At 37.5% G+C, this 26,705-nt stretch overlaps 1 long non-coding RNA gene across 1 annotated transcript; it reads right to left on the reverse strand.

Moving 5' to 3' along the window:
• Positions 1-1,439: 1,439 nt before the first annotated feature.
• LOC133225375 (uncharacterized) lies at positions 1,440-26,225 on the reverse strand. The gene is made up of 3 exons (XR_009729128.1): positions 26,099-26,225; positions 5,696-5,779; positions 1,440-2,253 (listed from the first exon to the last, which is right to left on the reverse strand). It is a non-coding gene; the product is annotated as an uncharacterized LOC133225375 (long non-coding RNA).
• Between the last annotated feature and the right edge of the window lie 480 nt (positions 26,226-26,705).

The following is a 26,705-nucleotide window of genomic DNA, read 5'->3' on the forward strand; positions in this document are numbered from 1 at the left end:
TGGAACATCAGTGCATGGGTCAAAAGCAAATCTCACTGGTAACTACAAGATGCTGTCAAATACCATGGCAATTAAATATTGTCTACCTATCTAGAAAGAGAAAACTACCAGAAGTTCCTGCCACAAACACTTGTAAAGTACAGTACATTGCTGAACTGCCAGCACTTAGATGATGCCTTAAATAAGGAGCACTCAGATAGCCTTTTCCACTATTGCCACGGAAAAAAACCACAACTGAATATAATATTGCCCCTTAGATCTAGAAATGCTAGGGGATAATCCACTAATGTTAGTAAACTTGAACAGCAAAACAGAGGAAAACAGACAGGTGCATTAGCACCAGGATATTCCACACTGGGGCAGTCTGACTAAGAAACAGCATGCCATAAAGCAGACACACACTTCACACAGTATTAATATACTTGAGGAGTGTTCTTTTATGAGTGCTTTAATAGCTTGGGATTATGTGTGTTGTTTTAGAGTTGCATTAGTCACACCCTGGGGAAATGTGAGCTTCCATTTCTGCTCATTTCAGTGCTGCGCTAGCTTGACCCACAGAATTTACCACATTAAGAGAGGATTTAAATCTTGATTATTTTCACCTGTTCACTTTCGCTCTTTTTTTTTCCTTTCACCTAAGAGGCCTGCCCTCTTAGCATTATACAGTTCATAAAACCGATGACCTTTGCCTGGCTTCTTGATTTAAGCAGAAAGGGGGGCACATGCACTGTTAAGAGCCTCAAAAATATAAAGCAAAACTGCTGCCCATTCTTACTGAAGTGAAAGGGCTGAGAAAAGCTCTTTCTTTTCCATTCTTGTTGTAAGGGTGGCACAACTGCTCCCTATGCTTTCCTGCACCATCCAGCTCCCTACTCCAACCCTGGGAGTCGTGAGGAAGCAGGACTCTGCTTGGTCATACCAGCCTGTTGCACATATATCCAACATCCTGCTGATTTAGGGGTTCATACTGATTTTGTGCTTCCCTGCATATACAGAAACCGCAGTTGCTCCTCTGTTTTATGTCCAGAGACAGAAAAAAGGAAGCAGAAAATCTCTGTTCTACATTTTTCATCTGTTCTACATTTTTATTCCTAATCAAAACAATCCTTAAATTTTCAAGAATAATTAAAGCTTCAGATGGTTATTTGGAAGAGAAAGTTGATCACCACATCCCACAGGGATAACCCAAAATCCCTTTGCTGCATGGAAAAACTCTGTTGTTCAATTCTGGGAGTAGTGCAATGCAATGCACTTACCTGATAAGATCTGGATTCCTAGCCTCATAGCCTACCAAAAAGTGATACATTACTTCATACATATTTTCTGTGGCAGGAAAAAAAAAAAAAAAAGGTGTGGAAAAACTGAGTGGACATGGGGAAAAGAAAAGACAGAAAAGTGAAAGAAGATAAAATAATAAAAATGTGTTCAATTAAATGAAAGTCCTTCTGCTTTCACTTCTTTACCTTAGAAAATTGATCACATTTTCCCCTCTTAACATTTTTTATTCCAAATTCTATATAAAGCCATATAAAAAAATTGAAAAAAAAAAAATCCAAACAAATGTTCTTGCTTTCTCACATCATCACCACAGAATACACTCTCAAAGGACTAAAAAACTTTTGAAGGTTCATTAAAATGAAATCTTCAGGTTTACTGTTGATCACCTGACACCTAGCAGATGTTTGGTTAAATCCAGTCAAAATCAGATCAAGTAGAAATAAACAGTGAAGGAGGTTTTGACAGTAGAAAAGACAGAGGACTTGTGGAGAAGGTCAAGGTCAGTGTTCAGAAGAGAGGAGGGATGGTAATATGAGAGCACAATAAAGGACAGGATAAATGGTCCTGCTGCTGTAAGGCTGATAATGATGTAGTTAGTGGAAATTGGGAGAGGATATTTAACAATCAGCATAAATGAATAGATTTTGGAGGGTAATCAAGAATGCAATTGAATTGGGAGAAGTACAGGAGGAAGCAAGAAGCCCTTGAGGTTTTGGAGATTTATTTGAAGTGAAAATTCACTTGATTTACATCTCAAAAGAGAAATATAGCTTAATAATTCAAAATATGCCTCTTCTTTAATATTGCAGAATACATTGATAAATGTTATTACACAAACTTCTCCTTAAATGATTGTCTCAAGATATCTTTAATGTAATTCACAATATTAAATTACCTATATTAAGCAATAACATCCCCAGCTCAGGCCTGCAGTAACATAGAGTAGTACTCTTCCATTTGAGATCCACTGAATCTCTGTAAATCAGAACCTATAAAACAATCAAGTAATACAAGAGATTTTCTGTATCCTTCTTTTAGTTTTTTTATTTTAGCTAAAATATGTCAGATGTGAAATACAGTTATCAAGCCAATTTTCTTTTAAACCTCGAAGAGTTGACTTGACTAGATGTGTAATACAAGTTTAATTGAACATGATACTGGATTCTTTCCATGCCCAGCACTTCCTTTTCCTTCTAATGATCTGCTTTTTTCATAACTGTTCCCCTTTCCTCTTGATGTCATTGCCACTGATGTTATTCTCTCAAGCAAACGTCTACTATTTCAGATCTCCCAGCTGCCTCTGCTATTGTTTTCCTCCCCCTTGTATTGCTGTCCTTATGAATCTTATGACCTTATTACTGTGCAACTGTTAACCTTTTCTTTTGGCAACCATTTCCAGGAACGTGAAGGTACTGAACTGACCAGCAATGAGGTAAATGTCTTAACTCTGATTACTGACAGCTAATGTCTGAACTATAGGATTTTTATGGTAACAATGAGGGGCGAGCAAATACAGTAAACAAAGCTTAATGATAAATGACAATGTGTTAGTCTGTAGAGACCTGGCCAGTGGATTACAGCAGGGATCACTGTTACACTGAGTTTTATTTAAGGTTTTAAATTATGAGCTGGAAGATGGTATGCTTAATTCAGCTCACAGATGTAGCATAAAGGCAGTCTAAGAACTATTAGACTGGAATAGGATCAAGGTATACCAAATTCTGACATCAGTGCAGCAGGATGAGAATATGGACAGTGGAGACAGAAAAGAGAAATAAGTAAGATTTTTATTTTTTTTAAAGGCAGAGAACAGATTTTCTCTGAAACGTCTTCTTATGGAATTTCCTACAAGTGATAAAGGGCAAACAAAGTGCAAAAAAACCCTTCTCTGTTCTGTTCCATCCATAGGTCCTTCCCTGCTGTGTGGTTTTGAACAAGCCATTTCATTTCTGTGGTCCAGAATCCCTTCAATACTACTATGATTCTTCCCCTGGTTAGGAGCCATATCACTGAACTCAATCTATTCTGTGATGGCAGGGAAACAAAGCAGGATCTACAAAATCAGTGTCTTCAGAAAGACCATGTTATGCACTCTTCTCTAGAAGTCTAAAACAGCATTTGCTCTACAAAGGTTTGACTAAATGTAAAAGTGCACACATAGAATATTGTCTACCCATAACTGCCCTTTACCTTACAAAACCAAATGAAAAGTTAGGTTGATTCTTTCAGTATGTAAGGACTTTCGACATAAAGACACCCTCTAAGTCATGAACTACTTAAAAATATTTGAAGTCTACATTCTACTGTCTATATTGGAGTACAGGGTACTACATGCATACCAATGGGAAGTGGTTAGTGAACAGGAAGAATCTCTAGCAAAGCACCTCCCTACAGTGAAGCTCAGAGATTATGTCAAAATTCATGCAGGGTTACCTGAAACATTTCTAACCAAGCTAGGCTGATCATTAATAAAGGTGGACCGATGTCAGTATGGTTCCCAGGTTGGCACAGCATCCTGTGTGAGTCTTGCAAATCCTCCCAAAACCCAGGCTTAGCAGGTGCAGAGCCTAAATTTTCACATGCAGGTTTCCATGACTTGCAATCACACCTTTGAGTTTCAAGAAGGGTACAACTGTTTGTGTGTTTATTAGAGAGATGAAAAGTCAACAAAAGTTGTCAAAAGTCTAGTCAGGACAAATAACAGAAACTCAGTCTAGTGAAAAAAACATCTCTTCAGTGGAAACCTATGAGAACAGTAATTTCAGCAATTTTGTGGGTAATGAGGCTTTTTCTTCCTGCACTGCTGTCATGGTTGCATGCTTGCACATTCATTAGCTTGTCCTTTGCTAAAAATCACTGGTAAAAGACAGAAAATACTCCTCCATCTCCACAGGGCCTTCCCTCTTTCTCAGCTCACTTCCTCCCCTCACCAAAAAAAAACAACCCACCCCTAGGCTAACCTTGAAATCACTGAAGTCTAATAAGAGGTGAAGAAAAATAAAATCAGTATTCATTGTGCTACTACCCACTTTAATATTCTGAAGTTGTTCTGTAACAAGTGAACAATTTTCTTTTAGTAGTTGGTTCATTCAACTTAAGAAAAGTTAGGAAAATATTTTTGGTAATTATTGCTCAGGCGCTCTGCCAAGTTCATCAGCAGAAGCAAAACCAGCTGCATATCAGGCACAACACAGAATCACAGAATCATAGAATCATAGAATAGTTAGGGTTGGAAAGGACCTTAAGATCATTTAGTTCCAACCCCCCTGCCATGGGCAGGGACACCTCACGAAGCTGTTATTTATTTTGCCTCATTTTAAAATTGTTTCATTTTGTTTTGTTTGTTTTGTTTTGTTTTGTGTTTTTTTAATGCCTACCCTACCATATGACCCTTAGTTTTTTCAAAGCAATGAAGATCACCCTCAGAAATCAGCTAAACACTTCTCAGCTCAGTGCAGCAGAGTACCTGTAATGTTCCCAAGTGAGACATTGATAGTTACATAGAATCTAAAGCAGAAGGTCAAAACCCCTGCTCTAATCGGGAGTGTTTAAAAAGTACCCAAGAAGGCAGACCTTGAGAAGGAGAAAAGTAGTTTTCACTGGGAAAATAAACTGTAGAATACAGTAAAAAGTAGAGGGAAGGAAGTGTGAAGGCTTTGAAGTTGAGCCTCAACTCAGCTAACACTCTGATTTATACACACAATCTTTCTTATTCATTCCCACAATAAATCACTATTTCAGGAGAGATTCTGGTGTCTAATGGCTGCACAGGAGGAATTCTCATGATGTTTTGCTTTTGTACAAGGTAAGCCTCCCTTCTACCTTTTTCCCTTCCAAAATCCCACATCTTTGAATCTATATGCAAAGTTTGCAGGCACAAAATAGACTTAACAAATTCACTCAGAAATATCTCTGCAGAGTGATCTTATTCTGAGTATTAGCTGCATATTGTTTTCTATTTTGTTTACTGAATCAGATCCTTAATTAGTGCAAAAGTGGCATATTTCAATTGTATTTTCAGGCCTAATTTATCAAGTCAATATAGAAAAATAGGCTAGTATCTATCTTGATTGATAGCAGGAATGTTGAGGGGCGAGAATGAAAGTAACTGTAGTTTTACAAATATGAAGTCTAACACAAATGGTCCATGTTTAGAAATGATAAGAATCTCCTGCATTCACTGACATCACTGTAAATTTCCCCACGTCACCAAAAATCAGTCAACCAGAGCAGAGTTAATTCAGTACATAAATTACCACTGTCATATATGTAACCTGAGAAAATGCTGTAATTCAGAACTGAGGCCTGAGGGTACACAGAACTATTACAGTCTTGCTGGTATAGTATTTGATTTTGCTAAACTTTATGTAGCACCCATTACAGGTATTTACTGTCTATAGTGTGTTAGCTCATTTACCTAGGAATTAATGTGCTATGGAAGATGATGATGCAACCACAAACTATGTTAAGACAGTGGTGCTTTTGAAGAATCTGAGTGAGACTGTGGAGAAAAGTATAATGGTATCAAAAGTTAGAGCTTATTAAGGCAACAGTCATAACATCTCTGCTTTGCATGTTGAGTATCTGGATTGCATACAAGGTCACTGCACTGGTTTTGGCTTGGATCGAGTTAATTATCTTCACAGTAGCTGGTATGGGGCTGTGTTTTGGATTTGTGCTGGAAACACGGGGTTCAGCTGTTGCTGAGCAGTGCTTGCACAGAGTCGAGGCATTTTCTGCCTCTCACAACACCAGTGAGCAGGCTGGGGATGCACAGGAGACTGGGAGCGGACACAGCCAGAACAATTGATCCCAGCTGACCCAAGGGATTTGCCAAACCCTATGACATTATGCTCAGTAATAAAACTGGGGGGAAGCTTGGGAAGGGTGAGGGTACTGCTCCTGGACTGTGTGGGCATCGGTCAGTTGGTGGTGAGCAATTTTTTTCATTTCCATCGCTTGTCTTTCATTGGTTTTATTTTTCTCTCTGTTATTTTTCCTCTTTTCCCTAGTATTCTTATTATTGCTGTTTATATGAGTAATTGTTATTATTTCTTTTCCATTATTAAACTGTTTTTATCTTCACCCACAGGCGTTCTCACTTTTACCCTTTCAATTCTCTCCCCCATCCCACTGAGGGGGGAAGTGACTGAGGATTTGTGTGGTGCTTAGCTGCCAGCTGGGGTTAAACCAGGACAGCCATGTTCAGGACCATGGTAGGAAACTCAGCTTGTGTCATCTAAACTGTCCCAGAAAGGTAATGGAAATGTACAGGAGCCATTATACATAAGACACTAGACACTGAAATCCTAAAATCAAGAAATTAACCAGGCAGTCAGGCAAGCATAGAAACAAAACAATGTGACTACTCAGTCCAGTGCCTAATGTTAGACAAATAGCCTAGGAAAGCAACCTTTCATTAATCAAAAATTTACAATGCTCATGTCAGCCTAGGAGTCAATGATTGCCAAAAGTCAGTTAAAAAAAAAGAGGAACTTCTACTAGCACACAGAAATATTTTGCTTCTGACAGAAAAAACAATGGGAGAAGATGGTTTACGATACTTTACTTACACTTGAAATAACTTTAATCTAACTACCTGAATAAGTGAGACTCTGAAGGCAGTGTAGGACACTACACTGTGTTTTTCTAATTGTGGAAGAACAGTTCATTTTCATGGGTGTGCACACTTGGGTGTATTCTACTGTACAGACCCCTAGTATAAGTAGAGTGGCAAGGAAAGGCATCATCAGGAGCCACAGCCACTACATACTGAGACACTGATAACCTCCCTAGGTGCAGCCCAGGAAAGAACGCAGACTGTACCTTCTCCCTCCACATGTCATTCACACAAGTCACTGAGCAGGGATGGGCTTCTGCACTGGGTGTTGCTCTACTGTAACCTAGCTCAGTTCAAATCCTGTTGTTGTCTTTCTCGTTGCTGCAGCAGTAATGGGGAAACAAAGAACTTGTTTCAGATACTTTCTCTTAACTGAATTGATGGATTGTCATAGATTTCCAAGCCCTATGTAAGCTGAAAAAAAATCTGCACCATTGTAGAATCAATCCTAGCTCTCACAAGCTACTGTTAGTATACAGAAAAATTAGTCCAGAATCACATTATTGCAGTCATTTTGGGGGAGAGAAGGTCATCACTCAGGATCCTGCTCCTGTTCACTGGAGAAGACACTTTCATTTTGATCCCAGAATAGTCAAATTACAACAGTGTAAATTCAGTGATAAATTTATCATATTATTGCAATTTAGGTCAGGTGAATCAGCTGAATCATAGTAAATCATTGCATACTCCTATCTCAAAAAGATCTGACAAAACATGCTCACTTTTTTTTTTTATCTGAACTTTAAAGGAATATATTCTTTTACTTTGCCTTGAAAGCCACATAAATTTATTCATAAGGCTAAATCCTTAGCATGTAGTCACGTCATTAAAGGAGGCACAGCACTCAACATCTTACAAAAATATGCACATACGTGGTGTGAGTAGTATCTTAAAATGCTGTACTTCTACCTAATAAGCACTGCTGCTAATTCAGGTCTGTGCATGATTTGGACATAATTCTCAACTGAAAGTATTTACTACGTGTTAGCACAGCTGACAAAAGAGAAAGGCTGGGTTTGGGGAAACAGTACTGCTCTGGGAATTCAGACCTAGTTTTAGTACCCTGGATCAACCACAGAACTTCTCAGAGTTTCCATTTGACTTCAAGCGAGATTCTTCACCTACCCTGTGATTCAGTTCTCCAGGCATAAAATAAAGACGTTTTCTTATCTCACTGGGATGCTATAATGACAAAACAGAGTAACTGTGATGTGCTCACATGCTAGAGCAGACAGCCACGGAAGTACTTAGACATACAACCAAAAGTTTAACTCAAATTATCTGATACATTCTAAGGGCTCTTATCTTTAAAGGGAAGCCTTTCCATAAGCAAACCAAACGATCTAGTCTCGGGCTAACTAGGCTAAGTGGGATCTTTCTTCTTTCCTTTGAACAGGTTTCAAAGTAAAACAAGATAAGCAGAAACTCCTTAGAGGACCTTTCTTCACAGAGAGCTGGGATGTGACAAGAAGCGCAAAGTATCTCTAATTTCAGGAGCAAAGCTTATGTTTGGAAGGGTGAGATGTCGTGTTTACACCCACAATAGATAAAAGAAAGAAATTCCCCAGTCCTCGGGGGATGTGTCACAGGGAATCCTTTTGCCTTTGTTTTTCCCTTTAAGTGTAGACAGATGCCAATCAATGAAATATGTATCCTGCATGGATTTACTGAAGGATTTCCATAAGGGATTAAAATATACATCTCTGCTTTCTCTTCATAGATGGATCAATTAATGTGTAATATACAGCTGCTACTAAGTAAATTAATTTCTTTAAAAATATCTTTATTAATTTGTTATCACTAAAAATATACTATTAGCAAGTTTTTACAAGAGTTGTTTTGGCTGAAAATTAGACTTTTTCTAATATAAATGCCTGTCATGTTTTTTCTGACAAAATAATGACAGTATTGAACTGCTGAAACACATTTCTGCAAAAAGTATTTTTAAAAGCCAGGATTTCTATCATGTTTTTTAATATTACTTATATTTTGTTCAATAATAACCTCATCCTACTCTTCAATAAGTAATGTGTATGCACATTTTCTTTAGAGACAAACAATTTTCTCAATAAATTTAGGTAGTTTTTCTATTCTGAGTATGACTGCAAACTGCTTATTCTTTTCTAAAGAAGGACTATTCCTGCAGTGTAGACTGAGTCTTAGTGATTTGTTCTAAGTATTTGATAATATTGAGGCAGTTCCCCATCCCAACTAATATTACATATACGATCTTCTCTGCAGTGGCACACAGTAATTGTGTGTGTGCTCAAATGCCTGTCTCAGTCAGTTAATCATTTTTGTACCAAGGCTCTCTGGAGAGACTTACAGGACTTGCCAGTAGTCTTCTCTATAAAAATAGACTAATAGCCATCATTGTTCTTCAGCACACACTGAAGAAAAACAGTTATAGCTTAACAGGTCAAACATGTTTGTATGTTATCTCACAAGTTCATGTCCCATCAATACCAACTGTGAATCAGCCTCACCCCCTGGCATATTTATTTTCTGCAGGTAATAACAGATTGGTATATCATCATACCCCTGCTTTGCCACTTGGGTGGATGTGGAGTGCATCTTTTTCAGGTCACAGATCTATTGCCCCAGAACAGCACAAAGCAGATTACCCTGATGTAGATATGTTGTTAAGCCTGGAAGAAATTTCAGCCAGGCGTGATGCAGTCCAAGTTACAGTGAATGATGCTGCTTTTGGCCATTCCTCCTTCTTCTGGATGAGTGGGGGGGACGGAAATGGTATCAGAGAACCCATCTGCATGAACATATTTTGATAAGCTACTCAACATGTTTCAGTCTCCAAAAAAGGCTCAACTCTATCTCTGACTAAAATTTATATAGCATCTTGTAATAAAACATGATAATAAAAACATCATTTATAGAATTTAAGTACCTAATCATGACATACTAAATGGGACTATAAGCCTAGATCTGGAACAAAATTTTCCCCAGAATTTACTAAGATCTCTAAGTTGTGATATCTCCTGCATTCACAGTTTGCAGTGAGGAACATGACATGCAACACTTGGCTGGTCCAACAATGAGAAAGTTAAACAAACATTAGTTCAGTCCAGCAGATCTCAATAAAATAAGTAACTGACTTAGCATGTGTCATTCACAGACACTGTAACACACTGAATAACATAAATACAAGGGGGAAAGTTTCCTTCCTCTCTTCCTTCTCTCACACATCCTGGTTATCCCAAAGCAAAAAAAGTATCTACTAAAAGATATAGCTTATCAGATAAATTCCTAGAAATACAGACATTTTGTATAAAATATTTAAATTTAGAGTTCAATAGGGAGCTTTATCCTAGCTACTTAATGCTTTTAAAACTCTGGGGAAAACTTGCCCTCTCTATTAAAATCCATTAAATTAATGTAAATGTAAAACTCTTGTAAATTAATTGTGTGTGCTCTGAGACATCTTCCCCTCTGTCATGTCAATGGACCAGGATATATGAGTTCAACCAGCTCAGCCTGAATCTACTGCAAAACCTCTTGTAAAAGTGGCAGCTGGTAGCAATAGGCCTGACACCCAGGAAGAAATTAGCATCACCTAGACTGAATTAGTCTAATGAAACATGATGTAACAATTGCAGAAATGTTTTTCTGAGGCTGATAAAGTAAGATCCTGAGCTCCTCCACCTTTGCTCGCCACCTAATTGAGGGCTGGTAGTGAATATACATGTTAACCAGCTCCATTCTTCCTCCTAGGTTTCCTGGCTGCCTGCAGCCTGTGCGCCATTGTTTAACGAAGGGGTGCAGGACATAGACTGAAGGATTGCTACCCAGATGTTTCAAGCCACCCACAGAAAGTCCTCAATGGGCTATAAATTTGTGAGGGGCAAGGAAAATTTGCAGAAGAATTGGAGGCAACCATGGAGAGAGGCTTTAATAAAAGGAGCTCTGCTGGTGGTATGGTACCAGTAGATGGACAGGCTGAGGGCTTTCCTGTGGCAATCTGTTCCCTGCTAGCCGTGAATTTTAACTAGCTGTACTCAGATTGCTTTACTTGTTTAGACTTCTTGTTTTATTGACACTCAGCCTTGTAGTTAAACAAAGGTCAGAATTACCGAAATACCATAAACTGCCTACACAAGCAACCATTGAGAAAAGGAAATGGTTAGCTTACTTACTGACATGGAGGGGTTTAAATCCTTGTGGACTGGAGATTTTCTTTTCTTTTTCTTTAAACTTCACCGGGTGTTAACATTCATTAGTGATTAAGTTTCTCTTTTTATTTACAGAAAAAAACATTTGCTGCATTTTTTTACATTTAAATATAATACAAAAAAGGAAACAATTCTAATCCTAGACAACTTCAGAAAAAAATTAAGGTCCTGATTCCACCATATTTCTTCATACTGAGTCATAACGCCTTCCCTAACAAAGTTCAGTCTGTAGGCTCTGAAAACACAAGAAAGGTCAAGCACTTTTATTTCATCATAAACCAACCATGGTTAGATTGCACCAGCAAGAGCCATGTGTACATGAATGCCAGCACATCCTGTACCAGCAAGACTCAGCTGTCTTCCTCTCCCCAGATCTCTCAGCTCCCTACACTACTTGAACTGCCTCTCACTGCAGTCCAGATTCTCAGCTGTATTACGTTATACATACCCACTAATTATCCACTGATTTCCTATCACTTTTATAGGCAGGAGACCACTGCTGCCTTTTGCATTCAGAGATGCCTTGAAAAGGGTGTGTTCCTGAGGTTATAGTCAAAGCAGGAATAACCATGCCCAACTCCAATTTTCCTCAGGTTTTCCTTAGGGGGTTTATTAGATAAGAACAGAGGCTCTCTGGCTTTCACTGCGGTGCATTACTTTTCTCCACATCACACTGTAAGAAATTGTTGCAAAGGAATTTGCCACTAGGATTGTCATCCTGGGTCTTTTCATGCAGGAGATAGCCTTAGGTTTATTTTTTAACTCAATAATCTTAAAAATTATCTGAAACTAAAATCAAGGAAAAGGAGCGTGACATTAAAGCTTAAGAAAGTTCCAATATATGAAGAAAAATCTTAAATATAATGCAATTGAGAGACAAACCCTTCATGGTATAATGTTCTCCAGATGACTGATAAAAACAGGGTTTTGTATCACAGAAGTCTGACCAGTGCAGTTGCAGAGGAGGCCTGCACAGTTCATAATAAAAGACCTTTGGGGACAGACACTGTCATTTCTAAACTGTTATTTATGATCAGGAGGGCAAAAACCTATTACGAAACTCAGGGCACCTGCATAGGCACAAGATTGAAATACCTTAAAACACCTGATTTAAAACTAAGGAAGTGCATGTTAGAGGTATTTGTTTAATTTAAAACAAAGAACACAGATTGTTCAGTTCATATGAGGTCTCACCCTGAAGATGCCGTACAAGTTGACATGATTGCATGACAGAGTGCAAATGTCATGCGAACAAGCGGTGCCTTTTGGCCATAGTACTTATGATCAGGAGGTCCATGGCCAAGATGAACATAACCAAAGTTCCCAGTTGTGTCACATAAACACATGCCCTTTGAGTTTTACAAAGTATCAAGCTAGCTGATATTTTAAGTTAGAAAAGCACAGTCAGCACTGCCTATTAAGGTTTACTTTCCTTCTTCAGGGCTAAAAATCCTTTCAGATGTCACTGAACATAGACAAATGAACAAACCATTAGACTGGATCTTGAGGACAAGTAATTTATGGTATTTGTAGTCTTCAAGCCCAGGATGATGTGATTGTGCTTGGTGTTCACTACGTTATTATGTGCCTTCCATAAGCAAACTCAGTGGCTGAGGTTGACTTACTTTTAAAACCTGCATTATGCATTTAGGGTAAGATTTTTAAGGACAAGACATTTCGAAGTACATTACATCTGACTCAAGCTAACAATGAATTTCTCTGTGGTCTTACTGGATGAAAAGGAAATCTTGGGTGAACCTGTTCTCTTTAATCACAGTGAAATAATACTCTTTGATTTTCAGTGCATGTCATTCACAGTTATTTATAGGACAATGCTGGAAGTCAAAACAGTCATCAAGGGTTAGTAGATATTTGACTTAACATCATACGTTTTCATTAATGGGCTTAAATGAACAAGTAAAGAAATACTCCAGTGATTAAGGCTATTAGAAAACTAGTCAGTCATATCAGCCACCAAACATGAGTCTCAAATCTCCATTAAGAAAGTATTTTCTGTCTTAATGAATGATTATTTGGTCACAATATGATTTTCTGAAAACAGCTAAATTATGATGCATCACTAAGTACTGATGGCACAAAAATTTAATTGTCTGTGTCAGACTCTTTTCCTAAAAATCAAGCACTAGAATCCAAGCAGCTAAAACTATTATTTCTACAAATATAGCTGATTTTAAGCAACATTACAGTCTTTTAAAAGCCCATTGCCATCTGCTCTGTCAAAGTAATAAATGAAGAAGTTGGATTTACATGTGGCACTCTGTTAAATGAGGTAAAGTTCAGGACAGAGTTTCACTTCCCAGCAGATGGGGATCTCCCAGCAGGGATGGAAGTCAACAAAGAGGGTAGCAGGGGGTTTCCATAAATTCATGTGATCCCTGGGCAGAACTAAATGGATTAAATAACAAGGACTCTAGGAGTTAAGCTGTATCTTGTTATACTAAGATGTCTCTGCATATTAGGTACACAACAGTTATTCATCCTTTCTTGATATAGTAAACAGGCTACCCTTTCTCTTTGAATTTGGAGCTTGTTTTGCCTTGTGTTTTCTTGTGGAACTGAAAAGCATAAGACAAACTATAAATCTCTTCTACACAATAAGAAGATATTGAAAAGTTGTTCTTATCATAAAGGAAGGCAAAAAAAAGCATCCATGGGTACTATCCAATAGCTTAATTCAAATGTCCTAAAAATGCTACTGTTCATTGTTCATTAACATTTGTGTTGCAGGGACTTATCATTAGAGGTTGTTAAAAGTCTTTTTCTTACTATTTATGTTTTTTTCATTGGAAAAGTGAACAATCTTGCTACAGAAGTTTCCCTTGTTTTGCAGACTTTCATTTATTACCCAGATTCATCACACTCAAGGAACTTAGCAATTAAATGGTAGTATTTAAAGAATGAAAATATACATGCAAAAATGCTTGGATAAGGAAAAATATAAAATATGTATATACAAAGTTATTTGTATGCATGTGGGCCAAGAAGTCTTTATTGAGAGTCTGGGGGTTTATTTTAGGACCATTGAACTTGAACAAAAAATTCAATAGCCAGTATCCTAATGCATTACAGTGAGAAGATAATGTTTGCCTTTGAATACACTTTCATGTTTGCTTTTGACATCATTCCAAAATAAGTCTCTTGAATCTTTTTATGCTTTGGCTGACATGGCTTCTGACATTCCTTGTAAGAAATACCTGACGGACTGAGAGTTTGAGCTTGGCTTGTTTGTTTGTTTAAATATACTTTGGCTGAAAATCATTCAGTTATTTGCATTGCGGGGCTGTATTATGAAGATCACTGCTTCCTTTACCACAACGTGGCTAGGCTGTTCTTTTTTTTTTTTTTGATGCTTCATGGCATTAGATTTTCAGCAGATTAAACCCCAAATTTACCTGCATGTGGTTTCTATGGGTCCTATAAACCATGTATTTGCAGAGCAAGTGATTTGGGGTGTTGTATTTCACTTTATTTGAGCTGAGACAAACACGAAGAAAGAAAAAGTGCTTGCTCCTGTAGCAAAAGTAATAGACATTTGCTTAGTCTGAATGGCATTTTAATTACGCAAAAATTACTTGAAATTATACTTGGTGTTTATAGAGAGAGGTGTATGGTTTTAGGCATGATACAGATGTATACCTGTACATGAGTTTCAGACAGTTTTAGTTAGAGACATTGTTATAAGGCCTGTGTCACCTGATTGCCTGACTGCTGAAAAAAAGCTTCTTCACTTAGGAATGATGATTTATTAAATAATAGAGAATAATTAATTTTAATATTGATATTACAGAACTTAAAATATTATTGGCTATGTACTTTTTTGTTATAAAAGTCTCTTGTAAGTTTTCTGGGACAAGACCTCATGCAGGAGAATCCCTTTCTCAAGAAGAGAAGGCATTTCCAAAGCTCCTTTGTTAAGATGACAGGCTAGTAATTCTACGGCTATCAGCAGTGTTTTTCCCATATTACCAAGTCTTAGCATGTAAAAGAAGTTTAGGGGGAGGATCTCCTTGTCAAAATGAGTTAAACCTTCATCGTAGTTTCAGCCAAAATCATGGCACACATTCATTTTTGCATCTCCTCTAAAAGTGTATGGCAATTTGACCAGCTGTTAACTTTGAACTGACTGGCTTTGGGTCTTCTGAGAGATAAAAAGACCAAGTCCAACAGAAGAGTGTAAACTGGTAGAAATAGATTGCCCAGTCTCTGCAGCAGTAGGACTAATTTCCTAACCAGCCATTCAGTTCTCAAACACACAGTGGGATATTGCCAGTTGGTTTGCTACAGACTAGATAATGGTGAGGTGGGGGTAGAGTTGAATAGCTATGAGCTTTCAATCTCTTGCACATTTTTGTTCCCACACTCAGCTGGGCTGTCTTTCACACCTCTCTTCCTGCTGCCTTGCATTACCTTGGTTACAAACACTGGATAGGATTGCAAGGACAGTTTTCTCACTGAAATATGTCCTTCTGCTCTGATTTCATTTGCAGTATACATATTCATTTCAAACAATAGTTTTGAAAGTCTCAACTGTTTTTTTTTAGAAAGCTGCAACAATGGAGAGATGGGTCTTTCGTTTGCTTCCCCTGAAGTCAGCATCCAGCTCCTATTGTTTTCAGAAATGAAGGATCAAGTTCGTGACATGTTTACAAGACAATACAAAGGGAAGGCAGAAAACATAACAAAAGTATAAATATCTTTATACGCCTGTCTATATATAAAAGTAAAAACTTTTAAAGCAGTCTGTTCCTATTTCAAGAAATACACAAATGGTCCTATTAACATCTGAATACACTGTATTGCATTGTTTGACTGAAAGGGAAGGAAACGAAAGCAACAGAAAGTTTGAGAGCACTTGAAATGTGTGATACAGGATTATTCAGTGCTAGAGAAGGTAATACTGAAGAATGGCTTAGACCCTGAAGTCATTTTGTGAAAGGCTCCTTGTGCGAACTTCTTCAGAGAGCTTGGAGCTGTCTCAGAGCATCTCCCTGACTTCAGAGCATATCTGAGCTACAGATCTTCACAGGATCAAGCTCCCATAGCATCTTAATCCCTGTATGCATTTACGGGAATACATGTCCTGAGGTCTCTCCAGTTACTTTTTGGAATCTCTTCCTAGTCTGATTGTATTTTTTAACAGTGCCCTGCTTTTATTAGCAGGGCCTACGGTCGCTACTAATGGTCTCAAAAGCCCACATCATGTGGTATTATTCACTGACATGGGCTATTTTAAAGTGCCTACCAATTTGCCAATCCTCATGAGTGCCTACGGCTGTCAAAAGTACCAGGAAGCTTAGTTCTTGTCTGTGTCAGAGCGTTTACCTCTTCAGTAACCCTTCTGTCTCTTGTAGTTTCTTAGACCTGACCATATATCTTCTAAATGTGTATTACAGCTGGGTCAAAGGGCAGCCATGGGTTACAATTGATAGTCCTGATATTTTTATGCTCTGATGTAAAAAATTTTACCCTGTCATTTTCCCCTTGGAATAGCCACTGATATCAAAAGTAAGGGTACTTTCAGAATTTCTGCAGTTATTGACTCTCATTTCATCATAACAAAATCTGATATATTTTCTTTAAGTTATTGAATGATGTGCAATCTAATTAATTTTGTTCAGAAAATAGTGCATTTCAATTCTATTTATCTCCCTTCTGGAAAAGGAAGGGTTCCAGCTCCAGGAAGACTGGTTTTGTTTATGTTTTCATCAAGCTATTTTACAGGTTAGACTCGCACAAGGACTCAGACAAAGGTGAGAAATGCAAGTCACATCTTCCAGACACTTTGTTTCTCACTAAGGCCCACCACCCTGAGACAATTTAAATTAGATGTCTTGTATAGAATATATAACACCACCTGGAGGCTCCTGAATATATTCAGTCATGAGGCTACAGATTACTCTGAGGTGGCAGAGTTTGGGCATTAGGCTGTTGTTCAAATGTTAGACAAGATCAAGGTGCAGGTAAATACATACCAGAAAGGGGCAGGGTTTTAAGAAGCATCACAGACAGATGCCTGTCTATTTTGGCCCCTCAAGCACTGAGATACAGAAAACTTATTCTTAAGGTTCTTGAAACCTTGTCTTGGACATCCAAATTAGTCAGCAAGGTCTAAAATCTGCCTTAATCTTTTAATAGACCTAACCTTAAAGTGTTTCAAATTGTTACTTGAACAGAGATCAGCTGTGTGAAATGATCTAAAGACTCCTATTTTAAGGTGGAAGCCTTCAGTTTCAATGTTAGTTCCAACAGAAAGATTGAAACAAGAAAAAAAAACCAAACCACTTTTTAAAGATAGCAGCTACCCCAGCATTTCTTTGTTAGTTTAATTACCCCTTATGATTTTCCGTAGGGCCAAATTTCCATTACATAGTAAACACAGAACTACAGTGAATTTGCTGACGAATGCTATATGCAATGTGGCAAAGCTGCAAAACAAAGGAGTTAATGTGATCTTAAATAAGATGTGCATGGGGGACCTTTTAGTTGACAGATTCCATTGCTTTGACTCAGTGCAATTTAGTAAAACAAATTTCAGATATAACCTACATCATGATGTCAGGTTAGAAGAAAAAAGTCTTGGCCGAAAGTGTGCAAAGAATTAAAACATTATTTTCCCTCAGCTGGCTACTTATGAGCAAGATGCTGAAAAGTAGAATTATCACTTCTTGGGAGAAGCTATTTTAAAATTAGTTTTTAATTCCATGGTGAAATAAAAGCAAGTTTTGCTGTTCAAAAAAATAAATCTTATTTAGGAAAAATTAAAAACTTTTTTTTTAATTTATTTTGAAGTGTTCCCAAAGTTACTTTTTTGAAACCATAAGTTATGTATTTTAAACTTTAACTTTGACACAGTAATTATCAGCAAAATTTACTTTATACACTGCAGATCAAGCACAGAATTGATTCAATTGTCCTATACAGTGTTCATAAATTTTCATACAAAGATGGTTATTTATAGTTAATGTGAATTTTCACATGCACAATAAAATGAAAGAAAAACATATAAATATTTTCTGTAACTGAGTTAAGCCTTTCATCATGAACTTTCCACTCAGCACATGTGACCAGAACCTAGGAAATGTGATTGTTTCATCAACACTAACCATAAATATCCATTTACACAGATGCAAGTTCAGAACAAATCCAGTAAAGCCCATGAACGTATTCTGTATGTCCAGCAGCCTAGATGACAGTAGAAGTGTATCCCTGGCTGCTCCTGACAGTGTTTCACTTAAGCGTTATTTAGAACAAATTTCCAGTGCAATAAAGCCTCTCCCCTCTGCAAACGTAAATTATATTTAATATGCCTGGGAACAAGTGAGGCTGCCAAAGTCTGAGGCAAGCCAGCCTTTATGACTTCAGTCCGTTCTCAGCCCTTGATTACAATTTGATTTCCTTTGGCATCAAAAGACAAACTATTTTAGTGAACAATGTTCTTCCTTTACCAAGAGTGAGCTCTAGTTACTTGGCAGAGGGCCTATTTACTTGCAGACATGTCCAACCTCCCAGCAATATCAGACCCAAGGACTTTGATTTAAAGCAGCACAAAGTAAGAAAAACAGAGCAGAATGTATATTGCTCACTTGAGAGGCTTATTGTTTAAACGGCCTACTTATCATTAGATTCTGCTCCAATCCTCAACACTTTTCTTTGTGTACTTTATGTCAGACATATGGCCACATTGGGATGCTGACAGCAGTTTTAACACTGCTGCACTACACATACTACTTGTAATTTGTTCTATCTTATAGTCAGGGCTTTCTTCAAAGAAGAAAATGAATTTTAAATGCTGCTGTTAATAACTGCAGCTGTCTGACAAGGAGATATTAAAGTGATGTGCTTGGAATGACAACAGAGTTCATTCATCTACACCAAGGGCCTCATAGATGTTAAAGCACTCAAAATGAAGCATCTATAAAAGTAAGCAATGACACCCACAGTGACTCCTGAATTCAGTAACACAAAATAAAATGTTCCCGTACTTTTAAATCCTTGGGCCCCCCATATCACAAGACTTAAGAAAAAAAAAAAAAAAAAAAGGGAGAAACACATTTCAAACAGAAAAAAATTTCACTCAGCCTTTTTGTTTACCTCCACCACCTCTGGGTAACCACATATCTAGGGCTTGCAAGAGCATGCTTTTCCTCTTCACAACACTATCTGAGCATCAAGAATGCCCTTTTACCTCCTTTTTTTTTTTTCTGTTTGTTTGTTTTACTTAAGTGCCTTAAACCTGACACAGCTGTCAGGGGGAAAGAGCACAGCAGAGCAGGTCCCAGGCAGACCTGCCCTCCCCATCCAGGCAGGAGTCTTCCTGCCTGCAGGACAGCACCAGGGTTTCTTTGGTCTTGCTCCCAGATCTTCCCCATGGCCAATGTTCCTCCTGAAGGGATTAGGCTCCTCTTTGATTTCAGCTGAATTCTACACCTTAAGGACCTCACCATCTCCACTGTAGAGTAAGAAGCTTCCAACAATTACATTCTTGCATTAAAAAAATACTATTTAAGGAAGTATCCTGGTTCAGGGACTGTTTTGTTTAAAGAATTCTGACAGAAATATGAATATTGATAACTATTGATACTGTCAGAACTGTATCTAAATCAGAGCACAATATTTCAGTGGTCTCTAAGCAGAATATATCCATTGGTCTCCCATTATTTTGTCAAAAATTCAGTGAATTTTAAAATAAATAATAACAAAAGAAATTAAAGCTCAGCATTTTCCAAAGAATAGATACTCCATAGTTTAAGCAGCTTCACATAAGATTAAAATCCAGCTGCACAGAAGAATGAGATTACATAACTTGACCTCCTTCACTAATATAGCAGAGGCACTGGACTGAAACAGAAATGAACATTGTGTAATTATAATACCAGGTAAAACAACAAAAATAATTAGGAAAATGACATGTTTACATATCTTGTTGAAAAATTCAAAAGCACTTTAGTGAGGAAAGGGAGGAAGGGAGAGAGAGGGGGTTATATATGTGTCTGAACTATTACTGATAGCAAAAATGAAATAGCATAAGATCATTAAGGTCTTGAGCATTGTGTCATTGTCATAACGAATAAAGAATAAGATCTGGGCGAAAAAAATGTCTCCTGTGCACTCTGAAGATTGTCATAAGTAATAAAGGAAAGTGCAGCTTGGTGTGTGTTCTGAGAACATGTTCATCGTGGACCTGCTGGAGTAGAACCAGAAGGTAGGCTGGAAGGAAATAGTGTTATTATAGCTCAGCTGGAAAAATCCTGTAATATTTAAGGGAAAATATAAGGAAAAACTATTCACAGGGATTTAGCTATTCCCAGATTTATTGAGAACTAAGAGCAATATAGGGTAAATAAAAAATGCTGAAGGATTATTACTGCAGAGTTTTTAGGACAAATTTAATAAAAGTGTAATCTATTTTATATGGAATCTTACTGAACTAGCCCCAGTGAAATATGGCAGATTTGATTTGCTGGCATAACTCTCAGAAATCTCTGGATTGTTTGTTGTTTCTGGTAAACAAGGATAATTAGAGAATTGCTGCACTGCAGCCGTATTCTCTTTTTCCTTAAACATGAGGATAGTCAGATACCTCAAAAACTAGCTAAGCAGGATTGTGCACAGTTTAACAAAGAGTAATATTCAGAGTCAATGCTTATGTCCCTGTCACAATGACATGATCCATGTGAAGCACTGGGCTGATGTTTCTCTGCAGTGAGACAGATTGTCAGGCATGAATTTACTCTAAGGGCATTTATGTCTGGTTTTCCCTATCAGTGAAAAAACACAGAAAGTCAGAGAAACCATCAAGTAGATGTTTTCTTGGATCATTCACCTGTGCTTCAAAAGACTCGGATCTAAAAAATCTCTCTTGCAACTTCATGGAGGCAGTAATCTGAACTGACTTTGCAAGAGATTACCCTTAGCAGTTTGTTACTGAATATTATGTTCCTGGCCCATGTCAATCTCCCACTTAGAGGATTTCCATTTTTGCTTACCGGACCACAGACACAGCTGCTGGTGACCAGTGTTTAAGACACATACCCAAGATGCTGGTACAAGTTTCAGCTTCAATGACAAACTCATCACTTACATGAAATAAAACCCCAACAGCTTGATGGCTGGAGCTCTCACAAAGTTCAGTCTGAAGCCCTGTCATCAAAAGACTTGCATACAGCTTGTTACTGTCAACCTGAACATGCTACTGTTAAGAACAAAAACCAGAAATCAGCAGAAGAATAGTATGTTGTGTGTGGTTTATGCATCAAGCTCACAGGACACAGAGTAGATGAATAGTGCATTTTAGTAGCCATATTCTGGAGGCTGGGAAGCTTTTATTTCAGTTAGGAAACTTACTGTGGGATGGTCAGCAGGAACAGACACCAAGCTGTGTACATTCAGACACTCAAAACATTTACAGGTATTAAAGCAGATCAGTGCAATTGAGGATGACTTTGAGGGTGTCACTCATGCCTAAAGGTGAACCTTGGCAAGTTTTAGAAAGAGCTAGATGCCTTACATTATTAAGACTCTGGATTTCAGATGACAGCAGTTCTTCCACGCAGAGAAGTGAAAAGCTAATAAACTTTAAATAATGATTTGGACAAGGACAATGAGAGCTGAAAATGAACTGGCTCAATAATCTACTCTGCATCCTTCCTATCTCAGTGGTCTCCATCATCCTTAAAATATTCTTTTCTCAGGCTTCCAAAGCTCATTCGCATGCTAAGCAAAGAAGAAAATTACGATAACAGCACCATTTTAAAAATTCAAATATAAGAGCCAAATTCATCCCTAATGTGATTTCATTAGCTTAATGAGATTACACCAGGGATGTAATTGTCCCAAGGACTACATTAAATGAACAGTAATACATATTTTTTGCAAAATCCTGTAATACACTTTCATTAACTTTGTTCCTTTAACCACATATTTAACCTCACTTCCTCTCTCCCCTCACCATCAGTGTAAATGCTGCTCATCGCTTAGGTAAGATTAAGGACATTAAGTACATGAAGGAGTCAGCATGCTGAATTTACCTATTAATCTTCTCTCCCACCCTCTTAATGGACTGATTTCAAGCCCATGAAGCAAAAAGCAAATATTGCTTTGCCCCATAATGAAAAGCTTTTTTTAAAAAAAAAAAAAAAAAATTAGGTACCAGGTGCATTTTTTAATTACTTTTTTTTTTTTTTTTTTTACTTCATTCTGTCTTCATCTCTATTTCCTTCAAACTGGCAAAAATCAAGTGATTGTTTTGCTGCATCATGTATGAAATGTTTTGCTTCATTGTAATACCAAGGCTGCAATCTTTCTTTCAAACTGTGACAATTAATATGCATTTCATCCTCTGGCTTGCCTAAGCCAAAGCAAATGAACTGTGGCCTCATTGAAATGATACGGCCTCTTGACCCTTTGTGCAGTTTAAAATGATGTAACCTGAACCATTTTAATCTGAAGGCTGGAAGAAGTCAAAAGCTGTAATGAGTTCAGGACACTTCAAGACATCAGGAGAGCTATCTTGTCAGAAAAGATGCACCTTTTGTATATAGAAGCTATAATATACTTTGTGAATGACGCAGACATAAAAAAACTGCCCAGCAATAGATTTTTCTACCTCTTCCCAGTCATGACTACAGAGACCAGATCTTGCACAAGGGATGAAATAACTGATGGCAAAAGTGACACCAGACTTAAATGCCTCTGTTAAGTTTTACAACAGAATAAACATTATGGGGAGGATTCAAACCTATGCATCTTCTAAATAGCAGTCTATTAAAAACTTAAGGAAAATGCTGACTTCCACTGAGCTGGGTTTGTTACAGATTTTGAGAACAACATGTTTGGCTCTCCAACCCTCTCTGAGATGCCACTTCTGAAAATAACCTTCAGATGTGTTTGGAGTGCTTTCCCACTTCCACTGTGATAACATTCAGAGATCTCATGGACTCCACAGGCCTCAGAAACAAACTTTTGACTCCACTGAAGTCAGTGAAAAATGTATACAATAAAACTTTACATGTTAGTTTGGGGTTTTTTTAAAACCTTTAAACACTTTATAAAATGGGAGTCCACTCTTACAAGTGGGAAAAACTCAGGGATAAATCTGGAAAGCAATTAAACTATACACAAAACCTCTGTCCCAAATGTCAAATCCAAAAGATCATTCTATCTTTTTTAAGTTTAAGAAGCAGCTTCTACTCATACTATGCAGTGGTGAGTTAGTGCTCTGTTCTCATCTTGAGAGCTAACAATCTAGTGGCAGAGGAAAACGGCAAATTAAACAAGGCAGAATGAATTCAGACTGCAGAGCATCCAGCAGAGCTGAACGTAACAAGCTTGAATTAAATAATTAAAATACCAAGCAAAAAAAAGCTTCAGAGAGCAAAGGGTGTTCTTGGTCACTGATTGCTGTTTAAATTGGTTTGGCCTCTAACAATTTAGAGATGCTCAAAAAGCATAAATTTCCCCAAGATTTATGTGCTTGGCCGTGATGACTGAAGAAGGGGAAAAAGTTCAATTTGCATAGTACATTTTTATAGATGGTTAAGCCTTTAAGTGGATTAATAAAGTTTGATACTTTTAGAGGCATAGGTTTGTATTAAATGACAGGCATTAAAGTTAAAAATAAAATGAAAACAACATATACACACACTGATTAGAAACACGTACAATACCTATTTACCAAGGTTAAGGTCATAGAGTTATTATAGTCAGATAACCAAAACATCTGCACAGGAAAAGCTTTCAAATTTCACAAAATTATGTATCAAATGATTTTATGGGTCTCATGATACTGTTGAAATCCTTGAAGAGTGGTGTGTGCTGAAATAGCTTACCAGCTTGGAACTCCAGCTAAAACCCTTCTGATACTTATTCATTCACTTTCCAAATGGGCATGCCATTGAAGCTCTTTGCTTTAACTCTCTACCGCAATATTTGATAGAACGATGGAATTCTTTTTCTTTTTCTGTTTTTTTTTTTTTTTTTTTGGGACATGGTTTGATATCAGAATGAGAGAAATAGAAAAATACTATTTGTTTTCAAACCCCCCAAAATAAGTCCTATCATGCAAATTTCACCCCAAACTGGTTTTTGCTAGAAGAGAAACTGTGTTAAAAAAACAAATTATGTCTGGACTGGTGATAGTACTATATGTTTGTTAGTTTCCAGTTAAATCAAAAAGAAAACTTCTGACCTACTTATAATTCATTTTTTATATATTTGTGACAAAATGAGAAAGAAAATAATTTGCAGCTGGATGATACTTTTTTACGTGAAACAAAGTGGTATAATTTTAAAAATCTTAAAAATAAACAGTATACCAAAATATCATTTTGAACTGAAAGAAGTAAATATTTCAATTGTGTGATATTAAAATGGACGCTATGTTATTATCTCAAAAAATCCTATTATTTTAGGATAAAGCAACTTAACTAATGAGAACTTGTGACACAAACCAAGATTTACTTTAGAAAGTGAAAACAAATAGAAACCTTGCACTGCATTGGAAGGCATTACTTTGGGCTACGTTTGTCAGCAGACCAAAATTGTCATGGCATGTTCTCAGATAAGAATTGTCATGTAAATGCTAATTACACTTCTATTTTTTAAAACAATATAATTAACAAAAACTAAAAAAGAAGAAAGTACATGTAGTCTGCCAGTACCTGAATTAATTGCATTCATAGTTATGGCAGCAGACATGCTCTCAAATTAGTCTAATATTGCCTATTACTCTTTAGTGTAGCAATTTGAGTGTCTGAATGACAAAACAAAATTTTTCCTTCCTTTATTTTTTACCAGTAAGTCAAAGCACTTAATACAATTTTTATGTTTAGCTTTACTTACATAAAATTACATTACTCAGGATTTGACTTCTATAAGCACAAAAAGGAGCACGCATTTCCATTACTTAAGGTGCCCATATTATATGGCCAAATACAGAATGGGCATATACTACATAAAAAAACATATGCAACACAGTTTGTTTCATCAGCAACTGAATGTGAATCTTTAGAACATAGGTAAAGAACTCTCAAGAGCAAAGCCATTCAAGAAAAATAGAAAGCACAAGGTGTGGAGGGGGCGAAGGCCTCCCTCAGCTCCCAGAATTTGACTCAAGAATCTTGCTTAGTGCAAGCACCATCTCCTTCTCCTTTTAAACAGTTAAACACCGTGTTTATATAGAAATGTTAGTCATACTGAATTGGATGTAGTGATCAATTTAGCTAATACCACCTCCATGGAACTTTTGAGAGACAGTTATGTAACTAAACTATTAATCAAAATAACAAATAGGTATTTACTAGTCACTGTGACCAAAGTCACTAATTAACAGTATTTTAAAAGAGCTGCTAGCAGGAATTTCAGTCTTAGAGGAGGTTCTTGTACTAGTAAAATTAAATTCAGGCTAGTGAGCACTTAGAGTTGCTTAGAGAGTGCCACTGGTAATGCCTTGCAGGGAAGTCAGTGTAGCCAGGACTCCAATTTGCCTTGGTATCTCTGATACCAGCAACAGTACTCCAGCTGTTCCCAGTTGCATTCAGTGTGCACATAGTGAAGATGTAAGTTACGACACCAAGCTTTGTTTCATAGCTTGCATTTGGAACAAGACTGCAAAGGGTTAGCCAAATGTTAGTCAGGTGGTTGCATAAGTCACTGTGAAAATCTGGGAATCCCTGAGAAAGTCAAAGGAAACTGCCTTGTGGGCGTTGCTTCAAAGGGCTGGGATGGACAGTGTGCTGGATTCTTTTTCCCAACAGCATCTAAATTTATCTCCATTGTTCTTTTTTTTCTTTTTTTTTTTTTTTTCTGCTTAGTACTAAACCTGGATCGCAGCCAGCAAAGGACAACAATATCTTGACAGAGAACCTCATGCATCCCACACGGGTCATCTACATTGTCTGGGATCCATGTGCATCAGAGATTACAAGAGTGGAAAACAAAAGAATTACGCAACAGAAAGGTCTTGATGAGAGTAAACAAGAGAAACGTGACTTACTGCCGAAGCACTTTCCTGCCTGTAGTTGAAGCAAAGGGACAAGTAGAGGTCCACCCTTCAAATCTTCTCAGACAGTAACATAAAAATTCAGCAAATAAGCAACTGGAGTCTCATGTACTGTTGTCCGGTGTTTCTGTTTAGTCAGTACAGTTCCTTAGAGCAGAGATAAAGGACTAAATCATATGCAATTTCATACAAAAACATGCATCTGTTTTAAGATCCAGCTGATAACATTGATAAAGTCTTAGGTAAATTGTGTTACCAAAGTCAGTGCTGGTTTATTCAAAAGGAAAATCAACCATACCCATGAGAGAGCTTGACTGAGAGGAAGACTGTGGGACTGTTAAAATCCTGGTCTGCTCTGAAAGAGGTCACTTGACCTCATGTTACCTGATAGAGGTCTGTGGGCAGCCTAAGCCAGCTCACAGCCCATGGCACAATCACCTCTCTAAGCACCTGCTCTGCAAATGGCCAAGGCTTAGCAGGCTCCCCAGCCCCAGCAATGTGTGCCAATTGCACCATTGCCCTTGCTTTTAACCCTGCCTTTGGCTCTGCACACACCAGCAGTGGAGCATCCCAGCTCTGCAGGATAGGGGATTACAAAATG

Source organism: Neopsephotus bourkii, unplaced genomic scaffold, assembly GCF_033783945.1.
Source record: "Neopsephotus bourkii isolate Nb327-2 ecotype Australia unplaced genomic scaffold, CSIRO-AGI_Nbou_v1 NB_1760, whole genome shotgun sequence".
In the NCBI taxonomy this organism is placed as follows: domain Eukaryota; kingdom Metazoa; phylum Chordata; class Aves; order Psittaciformes; family Psittacidae; genus Neopsephotus; species Neopsephotus bourkii.